Source organism: Rhyacophila brunnea, unplaced genomic scaffold, assembly GCF_057557595.1.
Source record: "Rhyacophila brunnea isolate RB1 unplaced genomic scaffold, BYU_Rbru_1.0 scaffold_57, whole genome shotgun sequence".
NCBI classification, from domain to species: domain Eukaryota; kingdom Metazoa; phylum Arthropoda; class Insecta; order Trichoptera; family Rhyacophilidae; genus Rhyacophila; species Rhyacophila brunnea.
The window spans coordinates 1,358,471-1,377,643 of NW_028233245.1; positions in this window are offsets into that span (position 1 = coordinate 1,358,471).

Consider the following 19,173-nt stretch of genomic DNA (forward strand, 5'->3'; position numbering starts at 1 on the left):
GCGAAATTACACGTCTGTTTACATAATAAACAATAAAAAATATAACAGTATATGTATAGTGCATATAACCACGTAAATCAGTATAATTCAAGACAAATAACCACTATATGCCACGAAATCTTGAACTGCTGCCCAAATAGATTCAATTTGTGTGTAAATGTGCTACAATGGAATACTTAAGCATACTATGTGCCTCACGTTGTGATAAGAGCTTGTATGACGAAAATACAGTGAAGAAAAGTCCGAATTTATGGGATTAGAAAAGTGATGGTTTAGGATGAATAAGCAATCAAATCAGTTTTAAAGAAAATTTAAAATTTATTGCAACAAAAGAAAACATTTTTACTTATTATAAACGTAGATAAACTTTATTGTATACATGAGTGATCAAATACCCATTTATGCTATTAGGTCTAGTTAAAATCACCATGATATCTATTCATTGTATTTTATTTAAATCCGAATATAGCATATGGTTATGTTTTAAACAAATCTATTATTCATTGGGACGTTTTCAGGTTATTGTTTTTTTATTTTAAGTATATCACAAAAAATTAAATTCTAAGCAGCCTTAATTTTCGTTTTTTATTTCAATTTTCAAAGGCCCTATATTTTTTAAGTTTTAAAATACTTTTTGTGTAGATTTTATTGTTCTATATTGAATTCATTATAAGAAAGGCCTTATATATGTATTTAGAACAAGTTTGCTTTATAATTTTTATACCTTTGTCATACTTAATGCTTTAGGGAAAACTTGTTTTCTATAAAGACTTCTTAAGATAGTTTTTTCCTGAATCTCATTGTTTTTGTGTACGTGTCTGCTGCCGTTTCAAAATCTTAAATATTAAGGCTTATAATATTTTGTGACTAAAAAACCTATTTGATAGCATAAAAAGTAATAATCACATTTTATAAATATGTTAGGGTGTATTAATTGAGATAATCAACCTGTTTCAGGCTTTAAGAAAGATTTATTCAATATCATTTATTGCAGATACATATAAATATTGATCTTTTTTTATCAATGAGGATCACGAGGAGTTGTTGTCGCCATCTTATGCCATCTATGAATATATAATTCTAATTAAGATTGTTAATATACATACAATAAGTCGACAGTGTCTATTTTTAAATGACCCAAAAAAGGATTATTTGAATATCAAAAAAATTACCTTTAAAAACCAAAACCTTATCAAATCATATGGAATTATACTTAAAAAATTTCAGGCGAGCTATTTAAACACAAAAGCTAAAAAAAATTATCAGGGTTTATTATATCTCATGTAAGTTGAAATTTCATTTTAAAATATTATAATTGTCGTTTACAACTATTTTTATTCACAATAAAAAAAACCAATGACTTGTGATGTCTAATATTAAACGATCCATACTAATATTTGTTTTTTAAACCTGTCTATTAGAAGAAATAGATTAAATTTATAAATTGGTGTATAAACATCACATATAATCAACAGAAATATAAATTGGTTTATCCAGTATTGTTAAAATCGCTAGAAATTAATGAAATCATAAATTTATATGTACTAAAAGGATGACACGTGCATATTAAGAATGTTTTTTTCTAATAAAAAGTATAAATCATGCTTTCAAAGTGAATTATATAGAAAAAGGTGCTAATCTGAAAACGATTTCTATATTCTATAGTTTTTAGCTATATCTTAGACATGTTAAAGAGTTTATAGGACTCGAATACAAATTATTACGTATATAACGGTTCATCATTGCATTTAATAAATTCATTTATAGTAATTTGCATTTCAGCTCGATAGATTGCACTCGGGCAGTACTAAAGCAACTTATTAAACCTAGAGTAAAAAATAAAAATAAACTTCGAGATTATTCCTGTGTATTATATATACTTACATTTACGGTTTTATAAATGCCTTAAAAGCCGATTGAAAATATTTTTATGTCTATTCATTTAAATTTAAAAATACTTTATGGCTATTTTTTGAAAATATATTAAAAATTTTTTTATCGATTCAAAAATCGGCAGCGTTAATCTGATAAAGATTAACATTCTTTTTATTTTTTCTTCTTGTTCTGTCATGATTATAAATTCAAATTTGATAAAAACCTTTTTTCATGATCTGGCTACAAAAAATAGACTCTTCCAAGCAATGCTTTACATAAAAATTTTTAGATATATAAAATCAATATATATACGCAAACTGACAGCTTAATATGCATATTTACTCAAGTCATTTATTCAATTTCTTGATTAATTTATGAAATTTATTATTATAAATAATTACTAGCACAAAGAATTCCACGAAAAAAAATTTGTTAAAGAGTAAAGTATATAGATTACATTTTTAACTGTATAAATATTTTTATATCATTTTTTGCCGCAAAAAATATACATCTATTAAATTTTTACTGGGTCGAAATACATGTAAAATTTAAGAACTAAGATATTATTTATCAGCCTGAAAGCATTTTTATTTTTAATAATCCATTTTAAATCAGCAAAAATTGTTGTAAGAAATATTCGGAATTTTTCTATGCTAAAGCGCCCTAATTAAATAAACTAAAAGCACGTCTATTACATTTAGGTATCCATATTACCTGTAAATCTATAAAAAAACGCAAATTATATGTATTTTTGCTTATAGGTTTACCACCTTTTTTATAATCGTGGAACAAAAAAGTTTATAAGAATCTTTAAATCTATAAAAAATGCTTCTTATAAAAATAAATATGTATTATATGAAAGAAGGAATTTTATGTCATATTTAAGCATGAACTATGTAAATTTATGTACCAAATTTGTTTTTATTGATTGCGTGCAGCAAAAAATTCTCAATGATGAGTTTCTATTTCTATTGCCTTGATTAAGTTTTTTTTTGATCGAGTCTTATGCTAAAAGATTGTAAATTCATTATGATATAATATGAAAGATCCGTCGTTGCCTAGTAATTACTCTATTATCTAAAGAGCATTTATGATTGCGAAATAGTATTTCTCAAGTTTCTGATCATACTCAATAGAAAAGAAAAAATACACAAACATATCTAAATATTTATAAGCAAATTTTTTGTAATTTTCTAAAGATATATGTAGATTACATTTACTTCTCTATTCTTATTTCACATGTAATCTGTAAGTATTTTTTTTATGAACTGAGCATTTTTCTATGTATAAATATAAAATGACAAAAATTGCAAAAGTTCTAAATAAAACCTTCTCTGTGTGTTTTGATTGTAAAATTCTATGTATTACTTAGTCGTACATAGACAAAAAAGTATTTTGAAAATTTACATTTCTTCTTAAAAAAATCGTGTATATTATATTTAACTTTTAATCAGCCCAAAATATACATTTCTGCAAGTAAAAAGCCAATCTTCTTGCTGGAATACAAAAACCCGTATTACAACCATCCTATGATTTTGCTTCGATAACTGACGTCTTCTTACATATGGAGAAACCACGCTGATTAATATAAAATAAATTTTTTTGCAAATTATGATTAATAAATCAAGGTATTAAACAATACAACAAAACATAGTTATCAGAATACATTACGTTTAAAAAATCAATAAAAGCCGTAAATGTGTCAAAATACTATGCAGGATAGTTATTTCTGTGTGTCTGATTAATCGTATTATTATATTATAATCCATCGTACAAAACTCAATATGCAATACACTATTCCTTATAGACTATGTGCAAAACATTTATTTTGTCCAATATACATAAAATTATGTATTTTTTTAGATACAAATGATATCAAACAATTTTTCTACCGAAATGAAGACATAGTGATTTCTTGTCTTTAATACTTAGCAAAATTCTTAACAAACTCATTTGTTACACATATTTGAGACACCATTACTCTTCTTATACATATAAATACTTCCGAATTGGAAATTTTATTTTTTACACTTTTATATTGCTTATAATACAGCAATATATTATAACAATAAAAACGCTTTAGAATAATTAATTGTTTTTTTTTGCATGGTATTTAGACAGTTAAATCCCTCTACTTAATAATTTTGAATCAAAATAACTACATAAATGATTTCGTCAATTTTTTTGCAATTTTATGCATTTTATTTTCCCTATAATATAAGAACATTTTTATAATGTATTTTTAGACTTTTAAATGTTTTCATAAGTTCTTTAAAATTTAAGACCGGTCTTAATAACAAAAAATTTTTGCGTATTTGCATCCGATATTACGACAATTGTATGCGATTTCTACTATCACAGATTTTTTATATATGTATCATTAAAAATCCCACGTTAATATCGAAAAAAATGTATTTTATGCCAATTCTTGTGTAAAATTTTCAATTTTTGTAATTTATGTAATTATTCACCTTCAAACTTCCTGTATGATATTTCACTGATTGTAAGTTTAATATTTAGACGATACGTAACCACAAATCAAGTATATTCCGTATAAGTAAAATCTTGTAACGCTATACATCTCTTGTTTTGTAGATATATACGCGAAATATGAACTACTTTTTCCTAAATAAAATGATATATTTTTCTACTATGATAAAAATAGGCGATTCCATACGTTTGTGGGTAATATTATAAATTTAACAGTCTATACAACGTAAAAAAAACATATAATTTCAAAATAATTTTATAAAAAAGATTTCTGGTGTTGCCATTGTATCAATCATTTCTAGGTTTGTGGATTTTATACGAATAAATCACGTTAAATGGTTTATAAAAATACAACTTAAAACAAATAAAAAGTTTAGAAACAACGATTTATTGTAGAGTTGTGATTCATCGATGATGTTGTAACATCAAATTTTTGTCCTTTTCGACATTGTAATATAAAGATTTTTTTATATTCAAAAAATGTAAACTTGTATTCAGAATTCAGTAAATGAATATTAACATTTGAAACAACATAGAAGAATGTATAGCCATATTTGGGTATTTTTATTTCTATAGGAGGCGATATCTTGTATAAATTATAAGCACTTTATTGCAATTTTTTACACGATAAGGAAAATATTGAATTGATAGTTATATTGAATTTATATTTATATTGTATCTTTCATTATAAGATTATCCATTAAAAATATTTATGTTTTTCGTGTTTTTTTTTTATTTCTTTGTTCAGACAATAATTAACATGCAAAAATACTTGAAATATATAATATGAAATGTTATAACCAAAAATTTATATGCGATGAGCATTTTTCTACCGTGTATTATAAAAGTTGAAAGTAAGTGTATTTTTGAAATTTCCAAGAATTTAGAGATTCGTAAGTTTTTTATAGTCTTTTTTTAGAAATATAGATATATTTAAGAAAAATGCTTGCATATGTATTGGCATAATGAATCATATGTAAATTTCACATTTATATCTTTTGCTTTGTCTTGCAGCAATTTTAAATACGTTTTATGTGCGTTAACATTTAGCTAAAAATTAATAATACCCATTGTTTTTTCATGCTTTAATTTATTTTTCAAAGGTATATTTTTTTACGTCAATTAATGTTATATCTAATGCATAGTATAGCAATTTATGTAGTACTCTACTGCTTTTTTTTATTTATATTTTTTTAACATTCATTTATAATTTTATTTTTTTTTTAGCGTGACACTTTCTTACTAATCAAATTTTTTTTTTGATCTCGTTTCATTTTTTGTTTCTTCTGTTTGTTTATCTGTATAATCACGTGACTCATAATCTTTAATCTTCAGTTGTCTTCTTTCGATCATATTTTTATGCATTTTCTCATTTTTTTCAAAAATAAAACGTGAATAGTAATCTCTTATTTTGATTTGTCTTCTTTCGATCATATTTTTATGCATTTTCTCAATTTTTTCAGAAATAAAACGTGAAAAGTAATCTCTTATTGCGATTTGTCTTCTTTCGATCATATTTTTATGCATTTTCTCATTGTCTTTTATGATTTCATATAAAGCGTCATCTCTTTTCTCATGTTGCATTCCTATTTTAGGCATATGTTAATTGCTGTTTATTACGTTCTTAAAAACATGAATAGGTATTTTTACCATTAATTTTTTTTTAAATACGCTAGTATTACCATTATCACTGTTTTGTGTGCTTTTTATATGAGGTTTATGTTTTTGTGTGCAAGTAGTAGTAACAGGATTATTTTCTTTAAGTATGTCAGATGTGACAGAAGTATCATAAGATCTCATGTTGTAAGATATTTCTGGCGCAGTTGGATCATTAGTCAAGACATTATTGCTCGTACTAGATAACGAATCAAAAATTTTTAGCTCTTCCAATTTTTTAGACATTCCTAAAACTTGCATATTCGTAGTCGTACTACTATCATTTATATCAAATGGCTTCCAAATGGTTGATTTTGATGCTATAAAAAATAAAATACAAAGTCTAAAGTTTACTCTCTTCATTATTCTAAACCTTTCATTCTCAAATATATAGCTTTTTCTGTTCTTTAATAGATATTGACAGCATATTTCATATTTAGAAATTCTTCTATTTTTATTTGAGACATATAAATAGACTTTTATACATTTGTTCCATATATAATATATTTATTTATTTTATTTTTGTGCAGTCAAAGGTGTCATCAATTTTTTTGTTTATGGTAAATTTCTTTTTAAGATCAAACTTGTCAGACTAGAGGGATATCAAAATTATACAATGTATCCTTCACAAATTTTCACAGTAAATCTAGCCTTGATGACATATGTTTACATTCATTGCAACGCTTTAAATTTGTATTTTATTGCTTTCCCACAAATATATCTTAGGTTTCATTGTTTTACATGATTAGTGTATGTTTAATGGAGAGACATCTTCTTGTTAGTCCTTTTCTATTTGCATTCCCTATAAAAAAATGTCAATATATCATAATAATCAAGACAATTGCATAAATAGATAACTTTTTGTAATAAACCAAACTGTATAAAGGACTTTAATTATTTTCGACCGCATTACATGTTTTGTTTTTTGCTGTCTCATCTCTACTTATCACACGATATTTTGTGAGATTTTAAGACCTATTAAAGGTTACTTGCTCATTTTTTATATTTATAGTTACGAATTCTTATTAACTACTCACTTATACCTAAATAAGCGTTTTGATAAAAATTAAATAGCGTAAGCAACGAATTATATTACAAAAAATCGATTCTTAAATTTTAAATGAAATAATCAAATTGTTTATTGCGATAAATCAACACAATAATATTCCTTGTAAAAACAATGTGGTATTAAGAGCAACATATATTTATAAATGTATTTCTTTGAATAAATAGATGTTATTTGAAATCCTAAAATATATCAAAAAAATTGGATAATAAGCCCTGTATATGTATATTTTTTCATAATTGTCAAAATCAGACTTATATTCTCTTCAAAAAAACTCATAAATAACATAAACATATAAAAACACATATTTAGCTTTTTTTTTCACAATGGTAATTTAATCAAATATTTATTAGTTGAAAAAATGTGCATTGAATAATTTATTTGACTTCAAAATGCAATTAGATGGTATATATTATAAAAATGTTTTTATTTAGTTTTTATTTAAGTGTTTATAAATTGGGATCATTTACGTACGACTCTGTGAAATTTTAAAAATTGAAAACTTCTTGCCTTTTTAAGACATGCGACGATACAAGCCATTTTAGAATATTTTTGAATGCCAGAATTGTTTTTATTTATAAATTACCAATGAAAATATCATAGGCTACTAATTTTTTTTGTATTTTACAATAATATTTTTAGTACATGGTCAATTCAAGTATATTTAGCTTATTATAAATAAAAAGTGGAAAAATATATAAATCACTGTTGATGCACATATATTATATGAGCATAGAAATAAAATCAGCCTCTTTACATAATTTAATTTACATATAGTTGAAATCTATAAAAAAAAATTCGAATTTAATTTCATATAATTTAAGTCAGCTAGATTCAAAATTCAAAGTAAAGCGACAAAAATTATAAGTAAAACTAAAGTTAAATGATTAAAACCATCTAAGTGTGTTTAAATACATTTAGATATGTAAATAAAACATGTATACTTTTATTATTTTATATAAATAGCCCGCAACTTAAGAATCTCGGTTTTTTGATACATAAGAAATTCATTGAATTTACTGAAATATATCTTATGTCTATAAAGAATACTAATTTGGATATAACTTTATAACCAATCAAATAATAATAAACCCATTCTTTTTTTACATATTAATATATATATATGTTTAGAATCAAAGGGATAAGTGCATATAAAGTCATCTATACGAAAAAATAAGTTTTTTCATCACAAATTTTACCGTAACATGCAAATATAGGAAACAACTAAATGCTGCATAGTTATAATCGCTTTTTTATGGTAAATTTAAATATAGATATATTATTCACCAGCAAAAAAATAATCATTTGATATTTATGAATGAACAAAACAAATTAATTTTCTAAACCGAGGCCCATTATTTAATTAAGTCATTTTAAAACAAATATTTATTTAAACATGTTTGTATATCTCAAAGTTATAAGAATTTTCTTCGATCCATGTAAGAATATATTTATACAGATACAGAAAAGATTTTAAATAAAAAACTACATTCAATTTCTTATGTATGTGTATTTTATCATTCAAATATGAAAATTTTTTGTATAACATAGAATTTTTTGCTTTTAATCCATTACTTTCTTTAAATTCATGGTTTAAGCATCTTTTTGTTTATTTATTATGTCTTCTGGGATGAAGGCAGTCAATTAGGAATATTGCACAACACCTTAGTACATCTTTAGATACCTTAACCTGGTAATCTATCTAAACTGCTGTTATTCTGATAGATGACTTATTTACAAGTGTCTTGCCATGCGTAAGCGCTTGCATGTATGCTTCTATTTCATCTGCAATTTTTAACTATTTAACTTATTTTTACAGTTAATTCTGTAACAACCTCATTTTTTGATATATCATATTCTGTTTTTGTTGTCACAAATTTGTATATTTATAAATGTCCATAAACCAAAATATCATACTTTTTATATTTCTCATTCACAACTTCAGTTAAACCGTTCGAGCTAGTAAGACTTATTTCGGTATAACGTAATAAATATTTCTTTTTTTAGAGTATAATAAAATATAAGGTCAATTTTTTATTATTAGTTTATCTGTTTATATTCTTTTATCTACCTTTATTTCCGCAAATTCATTGTAGCAGATCTCGTTAATGAGTGGGTTTCACGCTTTTTGGTATTCTTAAAGTCTTGATAAGAGAAAATTAAGGCGTCAGAAGATCATATCGTATCTATGCATTGACATTTTACTATGCCTTTAGGCTAGATTATCGTAAGTTTTCATGGCTTCGTTATAATGTGGAGACATAGTCCTACCGTCGATGAACACATTATTGTCCAGAAAAAAAAGAATTCCATTATATGCTAAGTTCTAAATTACCGTATTTGAACCTTTTGACTATCCAACGACCTTAACTTTTTAGTATTGGTTTTCTTCACAAGTTGTTGCAGGTCATGGTTTTTTATATTATTTGCCGAATAAAATTTCTTGTTGCATTTCCATAATTGTCTCTAAGCCGATTATATTTGCTTTTGAGAATGTCATAGATAGGTGTAATGGATGTATTCTTGTTATTATTATTGCTTTTAATGCCGCTGGTATCTCTAATAAATTGTTTTTACTACTTAAAAGCATTTTTTAAGCTTGTAGATCATCACCCCACCCCGAAAATCACAGTTTACATAGCCAAATTTCATCATCATTTATATTTCTGCATAATAGTATATTAAAATAATTTTTATTTTACATACAGCGAGTTTACCAATTTTTTTGTGCATTTTTAAAAAAATATTATATACATATAATTTTATTTACTCATATGTTAATTTTCGTATATTTTACATCTATTATGACGTAATCAGCCCATTGGAATATTTAACAACACTTTGATACATTTTTGACATGTTAACCTACACTATCTTCATCGTCGGCTCTTTTTCTGTAAAATGAGACGCGTTAAAGTGTCCTGTTTATGTGTATAAAATTGAAATTTTTGTGAAAAAATTATTCTTCGTCAAAAATATATTCTTATTATTGTTTTCTATTTTGATGATCAATCGCCATCATAAATATACAAAAAAAATTCAAAGAAATAAAGCTTTTAAATCAATAAAGCTCTTTTTAAATATCTTTACATCCTATCATTATAAAAACACCTGTCTATTTTACATGATTTATGCAGTAAATGAGCACAATACTCTAAACACAGGCCACATATATTGAATTGCAAGTTTTTATGATAAAAATTTCGAACAAAACATGTATTGGCTAATATTCTTATTATAGAGAAATGACAAAAAATGCTAGTTAAATAATAAAATCCGCATTTTAAGTGCGATAGTTTGTTTTTCTAAAAGATTCATATATCATCATGGTGTAGAATGCGCATTCACGATACATTTAATGTTGAAAATATTGTGTTTATTGACATCATGAAATTTTAATGAACTTCGTTCGTGCATTTTTAATGGGATCTACACAATATTTTGCACCGATTGTCTATCTATCTATAACAGTGAACATCAGGTCCTATAAATTCCAAATTTTCAACGGAAAAACTTCAAGATATTTGTGCATATTTGGAACGAATTAAATATTCTTTTACACATTTTTTAGTCTTTTTTCTGATTTTAATGTTTTTTTTTTATTTTGGAATGCCCTTAAATATAAAATATAATTATTTTAAAAGGTAAAATTTCATTACATTATAAGCAATTTAAGAACATGAATTCACTGAAAGGTGGCCTATATGACATATAAATTTTATATAGTAAGAAACTTCTATGTTGTGCGTTATTTATTTATGCTCCTATTTTCGATACTGGCTGATTTTAGATGGCGGCATATAAGGAATACTGTTTTGTCTTATATAATTTTATTTTATAGGGCTTATTTTTTTGTTTTTAATAAAATACAAAAATTGACTTTATATATTTTACATTGTGAATAGGATGAAATTAAAAAAAAATGGATAAGCAAACAAGCGTTCCTACATTTCATATTTATATGGTATTATTAAAAGATATATAATAAATATAATCGAAATATCAATCATCAAATATGATCAAAATACTTCTGTCTTAAATTTTATAGACATAATTTTAAATTAGATCGACTTTGCATACACTATTAAAAGTAAACAGACTCCACGACGTAACATAGACACATAAAAATGATGCGAATATATTTAAACATTCAGAACGATTTAAATTTTATGTTTTCATCATATCCATGTATTAATAAATTAAGTTCAATAAAATATAAGATCAGTATCATGTTATTCTAAAAAATATATCCTAAGTTTTTCTTTAAAAAATGGTTATAACATTCTTTTATTTTATAGAGTAATATTTACAATTAAAAATTTTATTTCATATAATAAGAAAAAAAACCGAAAAAGATGTTTATTAGTGTATAAATTCGAGTTATTACAAATATTTAATTTCATAAATATTTTTAAATAACAAAAAAATATGATTTTTATAATTTTTTATATAGCTTGTACAATAACAAAACGTTATCATAATTTTCCTGAAAATTATAATTTGATTTATTTTTTTGCAATTAAATTTGAAACAAGAAGTTTTCGTTCACAGGAAAAAATATTTAAGGTTTTAAAATTTTCATATATTTTTCCGAATAGCAAATTAGTATGTCTTTAAAGTTTATTGAATTTCTAAGTATATGTGATCGGAAATAGTCGTAATTACATCTAATTTTTTTACAAATACAAATCAATTTTATATTTTTTTAGTAATTATATAGTCATTTTATTTAAAAAAAAGACTTCGTTTGTTGTGATTACATGGATGTTTTTAATTGCTATTAATAAATTAGTTACACCTTGTAAGACATATTATATTTCTATCGGATTGAGCTACTTTTAGATTTTAAATAGACATACATTTCAACATGTAAGAAACGAAAAAAAGGCTACAAAACATTATTTTTAATTTGCTTTATATGATCTTTGAGCTATTTATTTTAAGCCATACTTGTACAAATCAGCAATATTACATGCAAAGTCGGATATATAAATTTTTTTTTAAAAAATTACCTATGCTTATATTAAAATATGAGCTAATACATACACTTTGAATTCTTCTTTTCTTTTCTCTCGTAATTTCATTAAGTTTAAAATTGCGCAGTCACACTTAAATCAATCAATGTAGCATTATGTGTTTATTCTATGAATATATAATGTAACACAAAAACTACGTATACTTACAATATTAAGAGAAACCATATCATTTATTTTAAACATTCTCTATCTTGCTTATATCAGCAAAGATAATAATTAATTTATCAATGAAGCTCTAAAAAAGTCATTTCACGCTTTTACTCTACGACAATACGACCAAAGAAGAACCTTATTATCATTACGTATATTCCTGTTTGCGTGTTGCCTTCCTTTTTGATCTTAGACATATGTTTTTATCTTATGTAAATACAATTGTAATATAGTATATCTTGTCTCTTTTTAGTTTCTTGTCTATTTTACAGCGTAATATTTTCATCATAAGATTTCATTGATCGAAATGTTTGTTATTTTTTCACATTTCTACATGGTCGAATTTTATATATAAAAAAATAATAAATATCTTAAAAAAGGTGACTTAAACCTTTTATTCTATTCTTTTTAAAATATTTAAATTGTAAGATAGAATATGAATTTTGATTTTGCTTATATTTTCATACTTGGGAAACGATTTTTGCTATCTTTTTCTTATGTGATAAACGCCGTAACATGTATTATATATTATAATAGAAAAACGTATGCGGAATATAAGTTTTATGCATGCAAAATTTTGCGTTACGTTTTTAGACATAGTAAAGTGAAGCATTGTGTTGATTTCTATTACTTTTTGTGTAAATTATAGTATGTTTGATTCCAGTCATAATTAAGTACACCAAAATACCTTTACCAATTTGTGCAACGATCAGGCATCATTTTTTGAGGAATATCCTCGATTATCCTTTTTGTATCTTTAATTCTGTCTTCTGGTCTATCTATACAAAAATTATCGGATTTTGAATTATTCACAACATATATTACTTTAGCTATTGATCAATGTAGTAAGACATATTTCATAGTATTTTTTTACTTAAATACGTTTTTCATGAATCTAATTTCATCCAAATTTCCAAAGTAGAAAATTTTTGAAGATTTATGACAAAAAAAGGTGTGCTTTTTAATACTAAAACGATGTTTTTCTTTAATATTTATTTTTGGATCAAACTTTAGTTTATGATTTTTAATATGAACTTGTCATAATAAAAACATTCATTAATATGTAATAATTGTAACACTGTGCATATAATATTTCGTTTATAATTAGACACTCTTAATATACTGAATCTGTTTATCAATATAAATAAAGGATGTACAAATGTAATGAAATGCTTATTCGACATCTGTGACCTGTTCGTATTAAAATTAAATAAAAACATATTCCAAGACTTTATATTATAATCTATTCAAAATACAGAATTCTATCTGTATTATTACAACATTATTATCAATTATTTTCTTTAATTTTAAAAACAGTGAATAGTTTAAAATAACTTTTTGAGAATTAAAATAATGTTTGGAAAATACATATTAAATTTTATAGAATATCATCGAGGTTAATTTACTAATTTTTATCATCTGTCCGATGTTCATTTAGTTTTGAAAAACAAAAGCATGCAAAATTACGAAAAAATAATATTAAATTGCTATTTTTTTTAAATAAAAAAATTTAGAGCAATAAATTTGAGTACAAAAAAAAAAGATAAGATACTCTGTATATGTACAAAAAAGCAAAAGAGATATAATTATGCAAAAAAACAGAAAAAAAGGGAAAGACTAATGTTAAGCGGGAAATTACTAAAGAAGCAATATAAAAATTTGCATTTTATTATAATTTTATAGTAAAGAGCAGTTGGTCTTGCAATAAAATCATATTTTTATATTCTATAAAATAAATTCAATATTTTATCGCTATTTAGTGTATTTAAGGTATTTAAAGAAGCAAAATAAACAAAAATACAGAATTAGTTGGTTTCATGATACACAATTATATATATTTTATCTTAAAGTAACGAATAACAATATAATTATTTTATTTATAGAATAAATCTAAAAGGTTTTTTTGATTTTAACGGGATTTATAATGATTCATAATGTAAATAAGCTTTGGTAAAAAAAATTTAGAGCAAGCCAATAAAATTTTTAAATGAATACAATTATATATTTATCTAGAAAACATATTAATAAGGAATCAAAACAAAGACCAATGAAATCAAAAAGCAAAATAGTGATCAAATTAGATACGGGCTAATTTATAATCTTGAAAAAAAAATACAAGCGTGAATATACAAGATATGAAAATTATTCTTTATATTTAAACAATTTAAAAATGATGAGATCGCTAAAAAATAATCAATTGCGTAAGATTAATCAAAAGATATCATATTCCGTGAGATATTCTTCTAAAGTGATATTTATTTTTTTTGGACTAATCTTTATTTTAAAATTAACAAATTCAAAAACAGTTATTTTTATTTGATCCGCATGAAGTCAAAAACCAAATTGTAATATAAATTAAGCTATAGAATCGAAAAGCTTATGAATTCATGGATATTGAAAAATGGTGAGGTATTGTTAAAATTGTAGGGAAGAGGATAACCCCGAGAGTATAAATATGATATGTACATGTAATAAAATTTACTTAATGTAAAAGAATGAATTTAAATTTACGAAATATAAATTAATGAATAAATAAAAAAAACAGCCCATGCAATAATAACACAATGAGATAATGATTTTATGCCATATTAAATGATGTTAACACCCAAATCTCATCTGAGAAAAATCATATCTGTGTTTGCTTTGAAACACAGGGGTTTTCAAATATATAAAACCATATAATAGTTTCGCCTGTCATTATTCTTTTATTAAAAATGTGGTTGTTTAGGCAAAATATCACCCTAATAAAAAATTCTTCGTGTAAAGTTCATCTTTGACACTATAAAAATAAGCACAAAATGCCTTGATCTTATATAATCTACAATTTCAAATTTTTTTTATTTTTTTTAATTGATATTTTGTATATTCTAATTACTTTTTAAATAAATCTTTTTTTTGGCTGAAAAACTCCTTTTACAAGGAAAAAAACGAGTGTTATATGTAGTAGAGAACATTCGCAAGCAAAAATTTTTGAAGTAAATATAAAATAAAATCTTGTAAATCAGATTTAATAGCAGTTAATGGATATATTGAAGGCAAAAATCATGTTATTCTAATGACAAATAATTTTTTATTTAATTACAAAAGCTACCACAGGTTAGATTTTATTTTCTTTTTTCGTTTTTATTATATTAGGTTCGTATTATAGAAAAAAATTATGTACATACAAGACTAAAAGAACTGAATTTTTAAACGGATTGATGGATATGGAATAAATTAGCTGAGAAGAATGCAAATATCGTAAATAGTGCATAAATCCAACATACATAATTTACAGATTATCTCACTTATCATAAATTTCATTTTATAGCGAAATGTTTTTGATTATCTCCGTATGGGTTAGATTTGACAACTTTATTTTATTTTTCGATTCCATATACATCTCTCACTAGAAAAGAATCCAGTTTAGTCGTTTGAGTAAAAAACTATCATTTCTAGTAATCTAAATCCGTAGTGTTTATGAACTGTACATTATAAAATTACTTTCATAAAATGACAGATAAATCATTTTATTTTCTTATAAATTCCTTTTTTTATATGAAATAAAAATTTAGATGAGTTGGGAATCTAATAACGATACACACAATAAAACCTTTTTTGAAGGTAGTTTCATTGCTTAATAAGAGTTTTATCGACTTTTTAATTGATGCTAGTTGATTAAAGTCTTCTATATTTTCTTTCAACGTTAGTATGGTATTTACATTCTAATATTCTTATACACTAGCAAACTTACCTTTACGTTTCAATCACATTAAAAAACAGTTTCTAGAGTCATCTGCATCTAAATAAGTTATTTCTTATATTATAGAAAAGGATTAGCGACGGTGAACTACACATTTATGAAGTCGCGGCTGAGATAAAATCTCCATCTTAGCAATATGACGTTGATTACATGCACCTGCTCATGAAAATTCAGATAGGTTTTTAACGTCCCACATGCAAGTATATATTATAATACAAGGCTTTTTTTACAGTGGAGATATTAATAGTTATTACTGCATCTCCTGAAGCTAGGCGGAATTAATATCAATTTGAAAATTCATTCTTTTCTTGCGGGTAGAGGTTCGTAGCTTCGATAATTTATATTTCAATTCTTTCGAATATAGAAATTAAATATTTATTGCCATTTCACAATGTAATTTCGTAATATATATTCACTTTGAGAAATTAGTTTTTAAAAAAAATATATAATAGATATACTCTATGCTGAATAAATAAAAAAATTTATTTACAAGCTAATTCTATCCGTGATCAGATTTTAAAACATATTTTTAGATTCTTCTGCTTTTTGTTTTTAAAGTTCAATGAAAATTTATTTAAAAATTCAAAGATGGATGATATTCAAAAAAATTATCCATGTGAATTAATAAAAATGTTAAAATTATTCAACAAAAATGCGTAATTTCTAATTATTTTTTATTTATGGGCCAAATTTATAGTAGTAATTTTAGTTTTTTTTCTCAGGCACAGCTTGCTTGATTCTCTGTACGCACAGCGTATTTATACTTTCGGCTATCTTCTCCTCTTCAAAGTCTTCTTCAATACCTCTCCTTCTTTCGAGACTTATTAATTCAAGGTTTTTTCACAATCCCAAGGTTTGAATATATGCCTCAACCTAGTTCGTGACATCTAGTTCCTTATAAATAGAATAATCAATTATTTATAGAAAAAAATTTAGAAATATCTTTAAATAGGTGTGAAATCCAAAGAAAATACGAATAATTTCAGAAAAAATTAAATATGCCATAAAGTCTATAACTTCTATAATTAACTTGTAAATTTCAATACATTCGATTCAAATAATACATTGGGTAAGAAAGCTATAATGTTGTAAGTATCTAATATATCCATTTTTGATATATATAATATGAATCGCGTGTTTTTTTATCTATAAATAACGCAATATTACGCATTTATTGTGATTTTCATGGAAAATTACCAACATAGACTGCACTTATGTACCCATAGTCATAAAAATTAAAGATATAAAGTTTATATTTGCTTAAAAAAATGGATACGGTAACAATTATACAAATTGGACCAAAATATCTGATTGTTTCAAAAAGTAAAATAAAAAACATAAATTAATCGAAAAAATACAATATTTTCGAAACTGATAGCTCTTTTGTAAATATTATGATTGTATATTTTCTAATGTAATCATTTTGTATCAAACATTTCTTTGATAAATTTTAACTAAAAAAAATACAAACATTTATGAAAAAATTGTATTGTTGGATTAGAAATAAAATTGAAATGATGTAAAATTATTTTAAAATGTTTTAATATGATATATTTATCTTAAAGTGACTGAAAATCAAAACTGAGTCTGTATTACGCTTAAGCATGTAAATGTCTAATTGATTTTTTAACCGTTTTGGTGTCACATCTATTGAATTCATCAAATTTATTATTTCAGAAACAAGTTTCATTGTACAACTTTTACTATAAACTGTTGGATTTTTATTTTAGATACAATTCCACAATTTATCCATAAATAATTTTTAAACTAAATAAAAAAAAATTAATAATTGGTTTCTTTTGTTATAATTTTAATATATTTTTTCTTATCTTGTTATCGTGATGATCTGATCAAAAAATAGAAAAATAATGCCCATTCTATGATGAAAACACAAAGGCTGATGTATATTATTTTATTATATAAAATTTGCTTCATTTTATCCAGTAACGATGAAACAGATGACAAATCTACCCCAAAAATTAAGAATAGAACCGAATCGGTGATGAAATATGGTGTTACTGACACAAATCATTTTTACAAGCCTGGAAAAAGAAAACGATTGTGTTTTGATTTGTCGAAATACCATTCAAATGATACATCCTCAAAAAGCGATTCATATTCCATTAACTCACAGGTGCATAGAAAATACACTGCAGTTAATGTTCAAAACAATACAAATGCGCTAGTTATGGTCCAAAATGATGTTTCCGATATCGAAGAATTTTCGGCCTTAGTTGTAAAGAAAAGAAAGCCGGAAATGTATAAACATAAAAAATTTGGCAAAGTAAATATATTTGATGCAAATTATGGAGCTCGGTTGGACAGATTTCCATTAGAAAATTTTTCTATGGCATGCCGTGAATCTGATTCTATTGATCAAAATATAAATTATGATCACATTTTAAAATTTTCATGTATAAATGGTAAAGAAGTTATGCACCAGGATTCAGCACAAATTATTGTAGATAATGGAGGGAATCATTCATTAGGTATTGATTGTCATAATAAAAGAGCTTGCAATGATTTATTACCTAACTCACATATAATTAAAGTGCATAATACCACCCAAAAGTCATTAGAGGGAATATATTCTGATCTGTCACAGGTTCGTATGGTATATACTAAAAACGAATCTCGATTAGAAGAATCTGTTCTCTACGAATCAAATGAAATGTCTTGTTCTAATTCTTTGCAACAGTCTTCGGTAAATACATTTACGATTGAAGAAGAAAAAAAGATATCAAACTCAAAGAAGATCAGCCATATTCCAAAGATGATTATTTTTGGTGCTAGTTCCTCTTTGATTCGACGAAAAAAGGGTTTAGAAAAGCAATGTAGAACTGAAGTAAGACCATGTGCTACCAGATATAATCTGCGCAAATTTGAAAAAATATTATTGAAGCAAGTCAAAATTAAAATTGCAAACAAGATCGCATCAAATTTTTTAAAGGAATGCAAATCTTCGAAGGTGGAGATATCTTTTGCTGAAAATCTAATTTATGACAAGAAACATAGAGAGTCGTGTGTAAAGCAAATTAATAAAGTCATATTAATCCTTGATAATACAGGAATCATAGATGGACTTACAAAAAATGAATTCGAAACCTTGTTGATAGTTTTAAACGATTATGGGGCAACTTTTCTCATAAACAAAGAAA